We start from the raw sequence: 17,039 nt of genomic DNA on the forward strand, positions 1-17,039 counted from the left end.
AATTGGTGCTACATTTTGACTGTATTAAAAAAAATAATTATTCACACAACACCAATTAAGGGCACAATCCTATGGGGATAGTCAGCTGCCTCTGAACTCGGAGGCGGCCAACTATATAATGCAGGGTGCGGGGGGCACGGAGGGGATCTTCTCCTCTGTGCTCTGGCTGCCCTGCAGTTGTGGCTAGACAGCTGATTTTGGCTATCTGGAGTGCCTTGGAGCCGGGGGGCAGGGGGAGGCTGGACGGCGTATAGGAAGCGTCATAATGGCGCTTCCACAGCACCTCACCTTCCCAGCCCCAGGAATGCCCCCTTTTCGGTTGTTCCACGCTGCTCATCTGAGCGCAGAGCCAGGGACGACTCACACCTCCTACGACATGGTGGAGGAAGGGGCGGGGAGAGATTTCTGGGAACTGAAAAATCCTATGGCTGTATAAAGGTTGTCTGGTGGCCATAGGATTGTGCCCTAAATGTCCTTATCTGGGGCTACCTTTGAAGATGATCTGGAAGCTTCAGTTGGTACAAAATGTCGCCACCTGGATTCTAATAGGGGCCATAAAGTCTGAATATGTACCACCATTTTTGCACCAGCTGCATTGGTTATCAGTATGTTTTCAGGCCTAATTCAAAGTGCTGGTGTTAATCTTTACATTCCAAAATGGTTTGGGACTGGATTACCTTAAGGACTGCCTTTACTTGTATGGCCCTGCCTATACACTTAAGAAGTCCTGCTTGTGTGCCTGCCAGGAAAATTGGTTAGGTTGGGAAGCATGACATGGCCTTCTTGCTGGTGGTCTCACAGGTTTGGAACTCCCAAGAGGCTTGAAAACTTATCCCTTTACTGCAGCCTTTTCTTAAGAATATGAGTGCTTGTGTGAGCCACAGCAGCTTTCCTCTTATAGTAAGTGTACATCTATCGGATGCGCCTAATTGCATCTTGTAACATTTTTCTTTGTACGTTGCTTTGTGAGGGCTTGGCCCTAAAATGTGACTTATAGTTTGAATGAATGAAAAATAAATGAAAGAATGATATAGCACTACTTTAAACATTTATTTTAAAACCAAACTTCCAACATTTCCATCACTGCCCTTTTAGCATGGTTTTCCCATTCTGCAAATTTGTCCTAAAACACATTCCAATGTTTTTAGAGTTGAAAGTAGTCACACAATTGTTTTTAAAAATATAAACACTTTAGGCCCATTGAATAATTGATTAAACAAACGGAACAAAGGCTGCTCAGGTTAATTTAACCTTCCCTGTGGCTAAGTCACGCCCACTAGTGCGGACAGAACATAGGGGGGTTTACTGTAGACACAGAGAAGGCATTATATCTTGTCCCTATCCCGAAGGGGCAATTCTACTTGTAGTTTACAATGGAAGAGCCTCAACTGTAATGTCAGGGAGGCTTTGGGTGTACGGGGGACATGTAGTTTGCGTGATCTCTGTAAACCTATTTCCAATAGCTGGAAGGAAAGCAGAAATTGGGCAAGTCCGAATGACTTCCACATAAACTTAAGCTAGGATCAGGCTGTACATCTCTCCCGTCAAAATCAAGGTCTGTGTCCAATATTAGTCCTACTTCGATTAGACCCATTGACATGACATGAATGGGACAAGTTAGACTAACATTGGCTACAACCCAATTCGACTACTTAATTTTGGCTGAAAAGCCGTAAGAATATAGGGAGGCACGGACCTATTCTTCTTCATCTTTTTTTTTTCTATAGAGCACCACGTCTATAATCTAGAGAATCTTTTTTCTATAATCTCCATGCCTAAAACGATGTACAATAAGGACACCGTACGCGGTAGGGGCTCAATTCCAGGACACATCATGGTTGCAGCCTAAGTTTCTACGGCGGGGACGGAGAGATGATTGCAAACCTCTCACGGCAGGGGTGTCTTCTTCGCTGATGTGTAACTAACGCCTTGTATAGTGATAGCGCTGAAATAGTAGTAGTAGTAGTAGTAATAGAACATTTAATGAATTCTTATGGCTATTCACTCAGGGCCGTTTCACTCATAACATTTCTTTGTTTAGCTGCTGGATTAGAGATCCTTAGGACTGCCAGCGTGCTTTAAGTCGTATCCGAAAAATAAGAATGGCAAGCCCGAACCTTAGCAGCGCAGGTAGGCGCGCCTAAGCCCCTCGAACTCGAGCAGCTCAGGCACTGCAAAACTCTACATAGGATCGGACCGTTAATCAAAGAAAAGGCTTCGCCCTCCCTTATCAAAGGTGGGCGGTGACTCGCAGGGCTTCAGCAAGCAACAGGCGACGGCGGGAGCCGGGCGCAGAGCCCTGCCCGGGGGCGCGTGTGTGCCTGTGCGCGCGTGAGGGCGCGAACGAGCGTTCTATTACTCCTCGCGCGCGCGCAAAGCCAAACACAGCTGTTAAGACCGTTAACGGCTCCCGCCTTGAAACTGAGCGGGCGGGCGCCCGACCTGAGCCCACGCGCGCGCTCCACGGACGCGACTAACTTTAATTCTCCCTCTCCCGTTCCCTTATTTCAGAACACGGGAGACTTTTCACGCTCCTTTCACCCAGACGCTCGGCGGAAACTTGAAGGGAACGAGGTGGTCAAAGGAGGGCAGTAAGGGAAGGACATTTAAAAAGGGGGTGAGGAGGAAACTCCCTCCCTCTTCTAACCAGCGCGAGAACAAAGAACTTCCCTCTCTCTCTCTCCTCTTTCCCGCCCCGCACGTGGGGGGCGAAGCCGACACCCCACCCCTCGCTTGCTCCTGGCACCACCTCCTGTCGCCACCGATTGGTGGAAACCCAGCCCCGCCGGGCAGAGAGGGGGGCAGCCCGTCCAATCCGGGCGACGGCAGGTTCTCTCCAATGAGAGCGGTGGCCATTGGGCCGCCGCCGGGTTTGGCGCTCTGTTGTCCGGAGCGGAGGACGAGGAGAGGAAGAAGAGGGAGACGGGTGAAGTGAGCCCGGCGCGCGGGCGTCCGGAGAGAGAAAGGCAGCGCGGTGGGCGGGAAGCGGCCGGAGAAAGGGACGCGGACGAGCGTCGGCGCTGCCACTAGGGAAGGGGTGAGCGGACGGGTGGGGAGACGAAGAGAAAGAGGGAGACACACCCGCTCAGGGCTCTTTGTCGTGCATGGGGGCGGGGGGATGGGGTGCACGCAACTCAGGGTGGGGGCTGTCTATAGGGTGAGAGGGGGCGTGGCTTCCTATGAAGGACAGGGTGGGGCGGGGTCTCTGGGTGCCCCTCCCCCAACGATTGTATAGGGACTTGCATTGGAAGGGGTTATTAATAGTGTGGCGGGGGGAGTAGCAGAGACGAGGCTGCGAGGAAAGGACAGGTGTAGGGAGGAAGGCTTGGAAGAGAAAGGGTAAATGGGGTGGCGGTGGCTAGATGGGAGTGAATGGGAAGACTGGGAAAGTGGGGCTATGGGGTGACAGATCGAGGTTACAGAAGGAATGTAAGTGAGTTGGTGGAGAAAGTTGCCCCCGTGGGAAGCGGGGGTTGTTGGAGGGTTGATGGGATTGTAAGCATAGGCATGTCATTTTCTTCTTTGTTCAGTACCAAGTGCACCTTTTGGCTCTCTGTAAACAATATTTTGGATGTCGTGGGCTAATATGGGGCTAGGAAGGCAGAGCGGTAACTGGCCATCAAGTTTGATGCCTGTTAGCTGGGTTTGTGATGGAGGATGAGCATGAGCCTGTCTGTGTAGGGTTAAGTACCTTGGTAAATACTGGGGCATGAGTGTTCATAAGTGTTCATAATGAGTGCTTTCAAAGGGGCACAAAAGGATGTCTTGGGATGTGGTGACAGCTGGAGGAAGACACCAAGTGTGAACGGTCCTTTGTTTAAATTGGTGCTGTCCAGCCTTTCTAAGTAGGTTCCCCCTGGAAGGAGCGCACAGATCTCCTGCAGACACAATGGAGTGACTGAGCAGGCAGCTGGTGAGGAGTTGGAAACCCTTCTGCAGAAGGAAGGGAGAGAACAGGTTATATTTTTAGAGATGGGATGCATTTCTGTCCTTCCCTGCTTGATTCCAGCAAAACCCTCTTCACTCGATTCTATACTAGGATGCAAGGACGATTTGCAAATGACTGAGAATTCAAAATTATTTAATGGCATACGACAGAAATCTCATTTGTTGGTAACAAAGGAAAAAAGCCCTCCCAAGGGAGGTTCTTAAGCCTTAAGGGAGGAACTTAAGCCTTCTGAACCTTACTATGTTTCTAATTTTCCAGAATCTGAGCATGTGATGGGAGATGAGTTGCCAGTGAGGAAGTTTTGATATATCTTAGATGAGTTGTTGCTATTGGTATTTCCAAAATGTTTGTGAAACACACAACACATCAAGCTTGCAATTCAATACACACTTATTTGGAAGTAAGTCCAGTTGAAGTGAATGGGGCTTACTTCTGGATCTGGTCCTGTTAGTATCAGTGATGGATCTAAATTGGCTTAAAATATTTCTGAACTTTTGTGGCCAGATTGAAGTGTGACAAACAGGGATAGATTATCCCAAACAATATTATCTTGTACTGGGTTTCAACTAGGACTTTTATCAGTGGAAGCATTCTTTGTATTTTAGGAAAATAATTGCACATATCACAGAAGGGGCCATCTAGGAAGAGGCATTCTCTGTTATTTGTGATTTGAACAAACTGAGCAGAAAACGTAAAAGGAAAAAGCATATTTAACTTGCTTTTCATGGTGATTTTCAAAAAAGCCACATTTTGTAGGTAGACATTGCTTTTGTCATACAGCAGCACTAATATTGAGAAAAGCCTGCTTAACTGTGTATTGCCTGGTATTGCTTTTACTCATAGTGGGGAAAGTCACAAGAGGATGGTTAACTTTATGCACATTGATAGGGTATGCCTAATCAGTTATTGCATTATTTGATTTGAGAAATACATTTAGCACACAGTCTTTTGTCTCAGTATATGCTTTATGTAAAAACTATTTCTACATGAAAAAATTAGTACTTCACAAAAGAGGTACCAACCTCTTTATTGTAGTATTCCTTAGCATTAGCAATAGGCCTGTAGAGAAGTACCTTGCAACTACTTCTGCCCATCAAGTAGTCCACCCCCGCTTTCCTTTGATCTTTATTGGGGTTTATTGTTTGTTTTAAATGAGATGATGTGCATAACTGATTCATCAGCCTTCATTAACATGGTAAAGTCAGAGTAAAATGGATGTCTTTTTAAGCGATATCTCCTTAAGGATTTTTCATATCCCAACAATTCAGCAGTGTATGAACAGGGTGTATGTCTGGCATCATGCAAGTATTTGTCTTGAAAAAAGAAAAGCAGCCCAACACCTCTGAAAAGAAAAATCCAATTACTATGAGAGGAAGTTGGATGTGTAATATATATATTTACAGATAAAAGTCTTAGAGGTTGTGTGTAATCCACAGAACGAGTGTTTCTTGTGTTGGACATTGTCATATTCTAAGTGTGTCTATGCTGTAAAGAAATTAATGTTTTGCATATTGTTCATGAGCTAAGTGGTTGTTGATGACCTGCAAATAGTTATTCAGATCCACTTTCCTGCCCTGCTTTTCCCTTCCTCCCACCATTGTGATGTGCCTGCTTTCACAGCCTCCTCCCTATCGGTGGCACACTGTAGTGTACTTCATAGAATAGTATAGTAGGGTTGGAAGGGGCCTACAAGGCCATCAAGTCCAACCCCCATTGGACTCGATGGCCAACTGAGCCATACTTGCCCAACTGAGAAGTGTTGTAGCTTTATGTTGGCTACTGCCCCAACCCTATTGAACAGGCCTGCACAACATGTGACCCACCAGTCTGAATGCAGCTCATCAGTCATGTTTTGCAGCTCATCAGCAGGTACTTGATGTTCATTCCCTACTTTGACAGTCCCAGGCAAACAGCAAAAAGCAAAAACAAAAGGTTTATTGAGCCCCTGGTGGATTGCAGTCTGTGGCTGATGGACTGCAATTTGGGTTTGGTGGTCACAAGTTGTGCATATCTGTTGTAAAGCTAAGAAGGGCAACTGCAATAGTCTTACAGTACACTTTATGGCTCAGGCAAACATTTCTGCAATACCCTTTTTATTTTGAGCTGGAAAGAGCATTGCATGTGGTATCTTTTGATGTCAACCTGTAATGCCTGCAGTGCTGTTGACTCAATTCTGTGTGTATGTGCTGGGATATAGCTTTCAACTAAATATTTAAACCTTTTTGATGTAGTAGTAGAATTTCCTTTTTCTAAATCATGTAAGCCATTCTTGTAGTTACTGAAAATGAATGTACATGTGGTACACAGTAGAATATGCAAGGTGACTGAGAACCAGAGCAACAAGAAGCCATGACCAGTTTCCTTTCCTTTTCCATAATATTCAAAGACTGTGTTTGGTGGTAGCATCTAGAGTTGGATTAAAAAAAAATCCTTTGTCACAAATAAAAGATGGATAGCAGTATCTGGGTCTCTTGGAGCAGACAGTGGCAGTATAGTTAGCTGATGTGACAAAATGGCAGGGCTCAGAGTACAGCTCTACTGCTTTTGGATGAATTGGTTTGCGGGTGGGGAGAGGAAAGCAGAAACTTAGTGGCCAAGAAAGAAACAAGAACAGGAAGTTAGGTATCAAGAAGTATTTGTAAAATCAGTATTATTCTTTTGAAACCAGCAATATAACTTAAAAGTATGTAGGCAATTCTTTTTCAAAAACAACAAAGCCTTGTATCTTAAAGACTAACAGTTTTATTATGAAATACCTTTGTAGACTGCAGCTCACTTCATGGTTGGGGGTGGTGGGGATGGGGGAGAACAATAAACAGTGAAGTCAGAGGGAAAGTAAATGAAATGCTGAAAGTATAGACAGGCCACATTCGGATGTCACTTTAAGCCATGGTGTCTTAATAAGGTACTCACAGTAGCTTATGTTTTAAATAATCCATGATGCCCTGCCACACAAGCGGGCTCATAATCAACTGTGAGTACGTTATTAAGCTACTGTGCATAATCTGAGTCATCCCCCTGTCCCACTGCGGTCCTCCTGCCCGAGCAGTGATGTTGTTTCACCTGTTGACAAAGGAGTGAAAATCCTGGGTGACTCACAATGGAATGAAAATCCCAGGTGCACCAAAAGGGCCTCCCCTAGTCAGGAGGCACCTAATGCATCATCAAAACCCTGCGTGATTGCTCACAAAGGAGCAAAAATCCCATCTGCACCAAAAGGGGGTGGAGGCTATAAAACCAAAAGGGGGTGGAGGTTTGCAGGAACAGGACCAACTTCATACACAGCCTGCCCTAGTCAGGAGGCACCCTCCGCAGTTACCCCGTAGGAGCAAAAATCCTAAGTGCACCAAAAAGGAGGTGGCCAAACCTCACATGGAGCTGTAGTGGTCTTTTGCTCATTTGTTAAAGTGCTTTCTTGCTAAAGTAGAATTACACATTTCTCTCCATAGACATTACTGGCATAGAGGTTTTAGTATGTTTCCAATACCGCAATTGCGAAAATATGCAAAAGTTCAAAAGGAAAATTCAAAGAAAAAGAGGAACAAGTAACTGTGGAATTGGGGAAAATGGGGGAATAGGGGAAAAACATGCTCACTTTCCGCCCCATCCCAGCACACTGTCCAAGAGCTTCCATTACACACAGAACTCCTGCAAAAAACAGAGCAGCAGCAGCAATCCGAACCGCTCTTGCTGTGCAACTCTGTAGGCGAGCAAAATAACCTATAGTGCCCAACAGACAACACGATAACCCACGCTGGGTTAAATAACCCCTACTGCAGACCATAGGAAGGCCTGACGTGTTATGGTCCATGGGGTCACAAAGAGTCGGGCACGACTTAATGACTGAGTCATGGGTTATCAGAGTGGGTTAATTTAGGCAAATAAGCCATTGTGGATTTAAAAATTCCAGACAGATGACATGCTAACCCATGATGACTTAAATAAGCCATTGTGGCTTATGTAACCCATCGTAGGTTATCGTGTTGTCGGAACCTAGTCATAATTGCCATAACAGTGGCCATTCAAGAAAGAGTTGTTGGGGTGATAGACTTAAACAGCTACCTCTCTTCAAAATAATTCTTAGTATAGCGTTAGTAATATTTTAATCCTACATTTTATTAGGCTTGTTTTAAACAAGTACTACTTGTTTAAAGAGCTTATGAAATTTTTGGTTTCTCTTGGAGCAGGTCTACACAGCAGTGCTGCTCTCTCTTTAAATTTGGAGCTAAGTGCACCTCTGTCAGTTGCGGCGCTCACAAACTTAGTGCCATTTCGCTAAAGTGGCATTGAAAAGAAAGCGAGAAAGCATGCTTGCCTCAGCATCATGGCTGGCGTTTTTATTTGTGCAATGAGCACTGTATCAGAGCATTTGTTAGCTCTGCAGGGAGGACTTGGAAGACTAATGATTTTTGTTTTTCAATAAGTGGTAGATCACCATCTCCTTAATTTGAAGACTTAAGAAGGATATTTAATCATCCTCACACCTAATAGGCAAAACATATTAAAGAAGTAACTGGATTCTCTCAGAAAACCTAGTTTATAGTCTTTCAAATCAAGAATGTACTAGAAGTCTGAATTCTTGGAAATATGAGCTTCTTGTTAGAATCGTTAGATCCTGACCTCTTATGTGACTCAAACTAATTCAGGCAGCAATCCTAACCAAATGTCCTAAGGAGTAAATATGGCTAGCTTTGGGCTATGAAGCTGCAAACACTAAACACACTTGCTGTCTGTATTCAGTGCACATTTACTTGGAAGTAAGTTCTGTTGAACAAAATGGGACTGACCTTTGTGTAAACAGGCATAGGCTTATGCTGTAACCTTTCTAGGAAGTAAGCTCCCTTGAACTTGTGAGTAAACCTGGTTAGGATCAGGCTGTAGAAGGGATTGGATGGCAGCTAGCCTAAGTAAACTGTTAAGAGGAATGAAGTTCAGATATCAGACAACTCAAAGGTGGTTTGTAAAGGGTGGCCTCTAGATAAATCAACTATATTTCAGGGTATATGTACCATATTTTGAAAGAGTTAACTTTTGGTTGTGAATAACTTCATAACACTTGTGTTCAGCACTCAGAACTTAAATGTTATGAAGTTCTTTCATCTGTAACAAACTGTGTTTCTTACATATTAGAGAACATTGTTACAGCTTCCTCCACCTTACCACAGAGTGATTTTATGTTTGTTGCATAACTTTATTTCATGGTAGATAATTTCATGAACAAAATGGTTAGCTAAAGATGTGATGCATTTTTGCTATTCTTTTGTCTTGTGTGTGATATGCTGCATTGTATTCAGTGAAGCTTCATCCACCACCACTGTGCTTTGTTTGGTTTCATTTGTTTACACTGTCATGATATTTTTGTAATGCACCTAATAAGCATGCATACAGTCGTATTTGACAGTTCAATCCTAGGCAATTACTTGGAAATAGTGATGCTACTGAATCTTGAAAAGTGAGCACTCACATACTTATTCCCTGGAGCCCATTTTGAATCCGCTCCAGATCTTTTTTGAAGTTTGGCCCACCTTTTCACAATCCTGCTTTGGTAAGTGGTGATGATGATAGAGGAGGCTCTGTGGCAACCCAGGCCTCAAGACTGAGTTTTGGTTGCTGCTGGAAGTATGTGTGGCATCATCCACCCACTAGTGTGGGGAAGCATAGGAAATGTCATGGCTGAGAGGGCTGGTATGAATGCTCACAGCCACATCCAGGCCTCAAGTCTACAGTTGCTGTGAAGCTCTCCCTGCCTCCACCTCCTTCAGTACATTTTCTTTTTGGAGGCTGGGCAATGCCATTGGGCATTGTTGTTCTGGCGATGTCATAATTGGAAACTAGGTAGGGTGCAATTTGAAATGGACCAGAGCTTAAAGCAAGTTAATTTGAGTGACTAGTAGGGAATCACCAATTTACTTTGTTTTAACAAGGTTTATTCAGGTCATACCCTAAGGCATTCAACCATTACTATGTAGAAGTCCTGCTATTTTATTTATTTATTTATTATTACATTCATATCCCTCCTTTTTTCCTCCTGGAAGGAACCCAAGGCAGCTTACATAGTCCTCCTCCTCTCTATTTTATCCTCACAACAGCCCTGTGAGGTGGGTTAGGCTGAGAGTCAGTGACTGGCCCAAAGTCACCAGAGCTTCATGGCCAAGTGGAGATTAGAACCTGGATCTTCTGAGCCCTAATCCAACACTGTAACCACTACACCACACTGGCTGTATGTTCAGTATAATTTACTTTCAAGGAAGTGTGCATAAGCTTGCATACTAAGTATAGTTGGGTTACAAATATGACACAAATATTTTCTATACTTAATGTAATATAAGCCTCTTGAGTTATTAAGGGTAATAAAAGTGACCCTTAATGAAGCAAGATGGACCTGGCATTAGTTTTCCTGGTTCAATAGAAATCCAAATGCTGTTTCTAAACCAGATTTCCTTTGATATCTAGGTTTCAGATAGGTGGATGTATCGTAATCAAGGTTCCTAAATCCAAGTAACATAATCTGCCTGGTTCACAAACCAGATACGCTGATTAGGCAAACAAGACTTGCTATTTTTGCATATAAGATTTGGTTAATTTCCAGTGGTGCAAGAAAAGGCAATGAAATACCATCTTGCCTGATTATCATGGTCAGAGAAGGGTTTCCTACATCAGACCTGGTTATCTTTGTTGTGCAGTTGTTCAGTCGTTAAGTCGTGTCCGACTCTTCGTGACCCCATGGACCATAGCACGCCAGGCCTTCCTGTCCTGCGCTCTCTCCCGGAGCGTGCTCAAGTTCATATTCATTGCATCGGTGATGCTATCTAGCCATCTCATCCTCTGCCGTCCCCTTCTCCTTTTGCCTTCAATCTTTCTCAGCATCAGGGTCTTTTCCAGGGAGTTTTCTCTTCGCATTAGGTGGCCAAAATATTTGATCTTCAGCTTCAGTATCTGTCCTTCCAATGAGCACTCAGGGTTGATTTCCTTTAGGATTGATTGATTTGACCTTTCAGTCCAGGGGACTATACAGAACTATACAGGAAAGATCTTAATGTCCCTGATAGCCATGATAGTGCGGTCACTGAACTTGAGCCGGACATCCTCGAGAGTGAAGTCAAGTGGGCCTTAGGAAGCATTACTAACAACAAAGCTGGTGGAGATGACAGTATTCCAGCTGAGCTATTTAAAATCCTAAAAGATGATGCTGTTAAAGTGCTGCACTCAATATTCCAACAAATTTGAAACACTCAGCAGTGGCCACAAGACTGGAAAAAGTCAATTTACATTCCAATTCCGAAGAAGGGCAATGCCAAAGAGTGTTCGAACTACCGTACAATTGCGCTCATTTCACATGACAGCAAGGTGATGCTCAAAATCCTACAAGCTAGGCTTCAGCAGTAAGTGAACCAAGAACTACCGGAAGTACAAGCGGGGTTTCGAAGAGGCAGAGGAACTAGAGATCAAATCGCCAACATTCGCTTGATCCTGGAGAAAGCAAGAGAATTCCAGAAAAACGTCTATTTCTGCTTCATTGACTACACTAAAGCCTTTGATTGTGTGGATCACAACAAACTGTGGCAAATTCTTAAAGTGATGGGAGTACCATACCACCTTACCTGTCTCCTGAGAAACCTGTACGAGGGTCAAGAAGCAACAGTAAGAAACAGACATGGAACAACCGATTGGTTCAAAATTGGGAAAGGAGTACGACAAGGCTGCATATTGTCACCCTGCTTATTTAACTTATATGCAGAGTACATCATGAGAAACGCTGGGTTGGATGAATCAGAGGTCGGAATTAAGATTGCCGGGAGAATTATCAACAACCTCCGATATGCAGACGATACCACCCTAATGGCAGAAAGCGAAGAGGATCTAAAGAGCCTCTTGTTGAGGGTGAAAGAGGAGAGTGCAAAAGCTGGTTTGAAACTCAACATTAAAAAAATGAAGATCATGGCATCTGGCCCCATCACTTCCTGGCATATAGAAGGGGAAGAAATGGAAGCAGTGACAGATTTTACTTTCTTGGGCTCCAAGATCACCGCAGACGGTGAGTGTAGCCATGAAATTAAAAGACGCTTGCTCCTTGGGAGGAAAGCTATGGCACACCTAGACAGCATAGTAAGAAGCAGAGACATCACCTTGCCGACAAAGGTCCGTCTAATCAAAGCTATGGTTTTCCCAGTAGTAATGTATGGCTGTGAGAGCTGGACTATAAGGAAGGCTGAGCGCCGAAGAATGGATGCTTTCGAACTGTGGTGCTGGAGAAGACTCTTATGAGTGCCCTGGACTGCAAGGAGGTCAAATCAGTCCATCCTAAAGGAAATCAACCCTGAGTGCTCATTGGAAGGACAGATACTGAAGCTGAAGCTCCAATATTTTGGCCACCTAATGCGAAGAGAAAACTCCCTGGAAAAGACCCTGATGCTGGGAAAGACTGAAGGCAAAAGCAGAAGGGGACGGCAGAGGATGAGATGGCTAGCTAGCATCACCGATGCAATGAATATGAACTTGAGCACGCTCCGGGAGAGAGCGCAGGACAGGAAGGCCTGGCGTGCTATGGTCCATGGGGTCACGAAGAGTCGGACACGACTGAACAACAAAATGTTCCAGGATGATTCTCCAGTTTCATCTCTCCCTCCCCCATAGCATAGCTTACACAAAAGAAGTACTGTAGAGACCACAGACCTGGAGGATGCAGAACAAGGCCCTACCGGGCTATGGATTGGTCAGTTTGAATTTCCCTTCCTGGGAACTGCTCAGCTGCATAGAAAATCCTTTAGCTCTTTGATGGTTTCCTTTATCTTCACAAGGAAAGCACAGGGGTAGCATCACCATAGCTATTCCAGGAAGTCCAAGATATGGGCCTCATCCCTCTCCCCAGCTAGTTTGATGTTTTATTTTCAAAGCAATTGACCATTTTTCAACTTTCCTTTGCTTAGTTTTTTAATAAATATATTGAACTGAAAACTGGATTTGATTGTCTTGCCTACCATGGAAGTTGGTTTACCCATGCATTGGACTAGTTGGCAAACACACTGGACCAGGTTAAGGAGTTTAAAGAAAGGTCTGAAAGAGGCCTAAAATCCTGTCTTCTTCTGTGGGTAGGATAACAGTTATTAAAAAGACATGGGAGTGATGGTGTCAGTGGTGCTACCTCTGAGGAAGAAACACAAAAGAGTGTCTTGCAGGCTGTCATACCTCACAGGGTAGAGGTGCAGATATACCAGTTTGTCACAACAGGCAAAAAGGGGAAGTTGGTTCCATGTCCGAAAAAGCCCTGCCTCTTGTCACTAGCCACTTCATCTCAGGTGGGACATAGTGATCTGGTTCATATATAATGACAACCAATTGGTTTAAAAATTGATGGTTGTCGTGCATGATTGGGCATGCTAAACAACCCAGTGGTTAACCCATGGTTAACCCATAGCCCCTAATCAGCGTAGCAGTCTGGGTTCACATGTCATGCTCCACAACCTACAACGGAACTGATCATGGATTGTGGGGTAAAAGAGGAAGAGGCGGGTGCACTGCAGGCAGTGCGCCCGCTCATGCATGACAGCCATTGTCATTATGGGCAGGCAGGGCCTCTGAGGAAGATCTTGTTAGTCAAATTCATATGGGAGCAGGCAGTCTTTCAACAACTTTTGTCCCAAGCTATTTAGGGCTTTATAGGTCAAAAACTGCACTTCATATTGTATCTGGAAATCAAGTGGAAGCCAATGTTATTCTTGAAGTAGTGGTGAGATGTGTTCTCAGTTACTAGTACCACTTAGCACCCTTGCTGCTGTGGTTTGCATCAATTGTAGTTACTGAACAGTCTTCAGAGGCAGCTCTACATTGACTGGATTGCAGCTAGGATTGTTTTTCTAGGAAAGCCTGCCACTAGAGAATCAGTTGAAGCTGATAAAAGGTGCTACGAGGATACCTGAGCATCTTTTCATAAAGCTGGATCTAATAACACCTCAAGCTGTGTATAACCTGAAATTTGGTGGGAGTGCAACTCTGTCTTGGTCTAGGCCAAATCCCAGTTCATTGATCAATTATTGGATTCTGTATAAGGCAGTGTCTTATGCAGTGATGTGGAGCAGAAGATTTTCCAAAAGCAGAAAATTGTCCAGTGCTTAATTTTTCTGAAGAACTGTTTGTTTCATAAGTTCATTAATAAAAATGAATGTATGCCAATTGCAAATATAATATTAGCAAGCTTGGCAGGTTCAGAGTTGTAGTTAATGTTTGTCAAGTGATTACTCTTAGAAAGTATGTGAGACGTACATGTCACTGAAATACATATAAGTCTCAGAGTGAAATGGAACTAATAAATAGTGACAGTAAAACTGAAAGAGCCCCAGTCCCTTAGTGGAACAGCTCTGTTGAAATAGATGAGTAGTTGTCAGCATATCGTGTACATTTCTTTGGGTTGCTGACATTAGTGTGTCAACAGTTTTCAGTACCTTTGTTTTTCTCTCAAATTTAAACAGTATAAGGGAGCAATCCTATGGCGACTAGACATGGTATTTCACCCCATGTCTCCTGGACAATCTTTACCCTTGGTTTTAGTAGATCGGGGTGGGGAATATTTTTCAACCTGAAGGTTGCATTTCCTTCTAGCTAACCTTCCAAGAGCAGTGCCAGTAGTGTGTGGAGCCAAAGCAAAAGTGGATGGGGTCACCACACTCTCCATTCTCTTTCATTCACACATGCATGCCCATACACCCATTCATACACTTATGTGTGTGCACGCATGTATACACACATACACATTCAGACTCCTGCCTCTCCCACAGAGCAATTAGGCTTGAAAAATCTTCCCATTGGAGCCAAGGGGAGGCCTTTTTCAAGCCTAATAACCCCGCACAGGGGATTGGGGGGGGGGACGACAATGTGAGGGCAAGGTTATAGTTTCCCTCCCAAGCTGCAGTCCTCCCTACTGAAAATCCACCCCACCCCCCCAGTGCAGCAGTTGGGCTTTTGAAAAAAAAAGTCCATTGGGAAAAACAAGCCTAATTGCTGTACAGCACAAGGAGGGAATGTGCAGTGGGGCAGAGGTTCTGCAGCCTTGATGTAGATGTTAAAATGTTTCCATCCCACACTAGTACTCTGGAAGGATATCATTGTTAATGGTACTGAAAGTCACTGTGAGGTCCACACTAACTACCGGGGCAGTTGCGTACGTTCAGTAAGAACAAGACAGCGCCTACGGTCAAGTTTATAATCTAAAACACATGATACAAAAAGAAAAAGAGATGAGGGAAGTGGGGAAGAAAGCTAACCCATGCACCAGTTCTTAAAGTTAAATATATTTTTATAATGAGAAGCTGAAATGGAAACAGCATAGGGAGAAGAGAAGCTTCATGGAGGAGCTGCAGCTTGGTGGATTGAAATGGGTTTCATCTGGGTATGTCTGAAGTTGGCTTGGCACCATCCACTTGAGTGAAAGGGAAATATTGGCCCCAAAGGGGAATATTAGTACTTATGCAATAGTTACAGTCATCGAGGTCTAGAGATGTAAAATTTCTGGAAATTTTGAGGCCATGGAAAAAAGTTTTTTTCCAGGAAAATTGGAAACTTTGGAAAAATAAACAATACTTATATTTTTAGTGCCCTCTACAGATCTAAAGTCACTTTGTTGCTTTAAGACAGCCTTCCCCAACCTGGTGCCCTCCAGATATTTTGGACTTCAGCTCCCATCAGCCTCAGGCAGCATGGCTAATGGTCAGGAATGTTGGACACTGTAGCCCAAAACATCCAGATGGCACCAGGTTGGGGCGGGCTGCTTTAGGAACATAAAGCAGGCTTTCTGTTTCTAAAATTATTTTATGTTTGACTTAGTTTGCTCATAAAATTATCATTATATTTTAAAACTTTTAAAAGTAAACTCAGTAAATTTGTAATTCTTGTCTGATTAGAGCTTAATCATTTGATAATGATTAAATAACTGCTACAGCATCAGAAACACAGGACTCTATAGAACAAAACCCAGCCTGTCAAGAATGTACTCTACTCACATATTGGGAAACTGAGCATAAATGTCTGTCAGTAAAATATATTTTAGATAAATAATTTTAGTAAGGAATGAAAGAACTAACTATGCTGGGAATCTTACAGAGAGGATTAAAAAATGTTTTTCCTCATGGCTTCATTATTTCCAGACATTTTACATCTCTAGTCTTTCTATAAAAGTGTTCTTATTACATAGTTTTTAGAAATCATTTTGCGGGGAGTAAAGGCTGGGTAATATATAAATATTTTGTCTTAAATTCTAAAAGAAAATATTTCGTAATCCAACGCTGTTCAGTTTTTCCAGTTTTTTGGGAAAAAAACAAAAATGGTCCTCTGGGGAAAAAATGGGACACCCCCCCCCCCGTTTCCCCCCAAATTTTCCCTTTTTTTCCAGGCCTTCACATCTCTATCCAGGTCCCTTCTCTCAGGAGGGCATTAATTACCTCAGTTGACCATCTTACCTGGAGAGATGTAATTAGCTGGGATGGGCCAAGGTTGAGCAAATAGGTCATGGAACAACCTTTTCAAGCACTGTGTTCTTGTCCTCAGGCCACAACAACTGAAAATCTCCAAGCAGTGGTGATGAGACTGAAATTGTACAGTGATGTTTGAGAAGATGTAAACAAGGACGTCTTCTATAGCCTAATTGCATCCCCCAATCCCTGGATAGCTCCCATCAGTGGGACTCTCCTTTTGAGATTCCCATCTCACATGGTGCACAACCCACGGCCTGCATATGGCCCTCATTGCTCCCGGCACATCTTGTGAAGCCAGCAGCATCTTGCCCACTTTCTCCCTGCAGCCCAACTGATCAGTACCAGCTTCTTCCTGCCCCCTCTCCTGCCAGGAAAAAGTTCTTATCTCCAATCAGCAGATGAAAGCTTTCTCCTGCTGAGCACTGAAAAAGGCAGCTGAGAGATAAGAGCTTTCCCCTACTGGGAAGAGAAGGTGGGGCCTGGGGAGGATGCTGCTGAGTGATTCAGTCCAGCTTAGTTCTGAGTAAGTAGAGTCATGCCCTGCTTATGTCTGAGTAGACACACAGAGTCTTGGTATTTTAGATGCTATTTAAAAATGGTGCTGACTGATTCAGTTCTCCTTACTT

General features: G+C 43.9%; 1 protein-coding gene across 2 annotated transcripts in view; it reads left to right on the forward strand.

The window, feature by feature from the left end:
• Positions 1–2,838: 2,838 nt before the first annotated feature.
• Positions 2,839–17,039, forward strand: part of EZH2 (enhancer of zeste 2 polycomb repressive complex 2 subunit) — a 64,646-nt gene continuing 50,445 nt past the window's right edge. For both annotated transcript variants that reach the window (XM_084857749.1, XM_084857750.1), the window contains exon 1: positions 2,839–3,037. The gene's annotated coding sequence lies outside the window, so the exon portion shown is untranslated. The remainder of the gene's footprint in view (positions 3,038–17,039) is intronic.

The sequence above is a fragment of the Heloderma suspectum genome, chromosome 5, assembly GCF_057233095.1.
Source record: "Heloderma suspectum isolate Gila_16-S chromosome 5, 16-S_ref, whole genome shotgun sequence".
NCBI lineage: Eukaryota > Metazoa > Chordata > Lepidosauria > Squamata > Helodermatidae > Heloderma > Heloderma suspectum.